This window comes from Macrobrachium rosenbergii, chromosome 4, assembly GCF_040412425.1.
Source record: "Macrobrachium rosenbergii isolate ZJJX-2024 chromosome 4, ASM4041242v1, whole genome shotgun sequence".
Taxonomy (NCBI): Eukaryota; Metazoa; Arthropoda; class Malacostraca; order Decapoda; family Palaemonidae; genus Macrobrachium; species Macrobrachium rosenbergii.
In genome coordinates this window covers 7,452,501-7,455,000 of record NC_089744.1, presented here as the reverse complement: position 1 = coordinate 7,455,000, position 2,500 = coordinate 7,452,501, and the positions used below count along the sequence as shown (strand labels likewise).

At 31.5% G+C, this 2,500-nt stretch overlaps 1 protein-coding gene across 1 annotated transcript in view; it reads left to right on the top strand.

The window, feature by feature from the left end:
• Positions 1-2,500, top strand: part of LOC136830262 (glutamate receptor 1-like) — a 311,900-nt gene that overhangs the window by 216,580 nt on the left and 92,820 nt on the right.

The window sequence follows — 2,500 nt, the reverse complement described above, 5'->3', positions numbered from 1 at the left end:
TGTATCTAACTTTGGAAACCTCCAACGTCAACACAAATGCCACCTGCACCGGATATGCCTTTCACAGGCCAGCACATAGTTCGCTAGAAGACTTAATGTATATATATATATATATATATATATATATATATATATATATATATATATATATATATATGTATGTATGTATGTATATATATATATATATATATATATATATATATATATATATATATATATATATATATATATATATACACATATACATATACATATATACATATACATATATATATATATATATATGTATATTGTTTCTCTTGTGCTCAAGTAAGTAATGGATGGCAGATATTCCTACTACGGCAAAATTGAATTGATTTTAAGGGACACTTATGGGGTAAATATCAAAGATCATAAAAGAAGCATGTTAGTATAAAAACTATATATATATATATATATATATATATATATATATATATATATATATATATATATATATATATATATATATATATATATGGTTTATATACTATATACACATATATATATATATAAATGTAAATATATATAAAATATATATATATATATATATATATATATATATATATATATATATATATATATATATATATATATATATATATACATATAAAGTATATATATATACATATACATACACACTGCTGTAGCCAACGACAACCACATATGCAAAGTCAGACCTTGTGATCTGGAATGCTACTTTCTTGTTAATAATAATAGGCATGACATATTTGCTCCAGTAAGTCTCATGCACCCCAGGAGCACAAATTGGTGGGGGCAAATACACCATGACTGGCAGATAAACCTCGTCACATGAAGCCGCGGTAATCACATGGTCATTCCTGTAGAATGAAGGGAATCATAACAATCTTGCCGACCTTTGTCGTACGAAAGTCACCAAATGGCTAGCAGTTTAGATCATCTAACATATACTAAGATTCAGTATTTTGAATGTGAATTTGGCAGCTTCGTTTTCTTTGCTTTTCCTTGGTAGTACACCATGTTAAAGGAAGTGGCTTAATTGTGAACACACACAAACACACATACGCACGGACATTCACACACATTGTGTGTATATCTGTATATGTAATGTATATACACACGCACACACAAACATAAACCATTCCAAATTTCATTCACGACCCTTCTTATCTCACTGGTTTGGACTCACTTCTGTCCTTTCCGCGACTTCTTGCATACGTCCACGCATCAAGATATAGAATTGCCCTGGAGACATAACAACGCAACACACTCGCATCTCAGGAACACTTTTGTACCGAACCAATCGCTCTCTGGGGCTCCATATTCTGACGCAAGCAATCCATTATACAAAGTTTTTATTGCTCTCAGCAAATTACCGCCTACACCAAGCAGCCGAAATGCTTCTTGAAGAGTTGCATCATAAACGTTTTCTAGGATGTGTATGCTACTTACAGTTTTCCCTCTTTTTTTCAAACTTGTCACATAGTTCTTGCCAAGAGAGCCACACTAGGCTTCCTACTCCCTCTCACAATTTACCACACTTATGTCCGCCTTAAGTCAAGTGCCTGCGCTATCATATACCCCGCTTATTCTAAAACAAACATCTATCTCACATCACAGCGTAGTTTCATAACTAAAAACTCGATCCATGCACCTTATCTTTTTTTTTCCAAAACCGACAAAGTTCTTTAATTTGTTCAGCACTCTTAGTCAAATTCGTACCCGCCTTTCTTGGTATAATAAGCAATGCCATTCCCGTATAATTCTCGCAGTCAATTCTATCACCCTTCCCTCATACAAAGGAACAATTATTAATATTCCCCACACCCATTCCTTTGGAACTTTTCCCATAAGATAGAAGCGGATGGTGCGGTGTGCGTGTGCCGGTATTAAACACCGAGTGTGGAAATCTTCCTCACAGGAACTTCATTTTTTATTTTGGAGTGAAAGTTTTGAAGGCGACATTGAGGTTCATATCAGGAGCCACCCTCATGAGTTAAACGGTATATATACATACACACACAAACACACACTCACACACACACACACACACACACACACACACACACACATATATATATATATATATATATATATATATATATATATATATATATATATACATAAATATATCACAATACCTCTTCTGAAGATTAAAAGGAAATACAGAGCATTTCGATTTTAGTATAAAGTTCCCATAGTATCAAAATAATAATAATAATAATAATAATAATAATAATAATAATAATAATAATAATAATAATAATAATAATAATAATAATAATAATAATCTCTCTTGAACATATTAAAGAATATGGCAGCATCATTCGATTTTATTTTATACTGAGTTTTCTCAATTCTACATACAATACTTTTTCTTCAATGCTAATACTATACAAAGCTGAGTAAAGATTTATATTATGACTCTGGGAAAAATGCTAGAGAAGCGGAATGCTCTGACATTTGTTTCTGCATATAACATGAAGGTAGTGAAATGCGG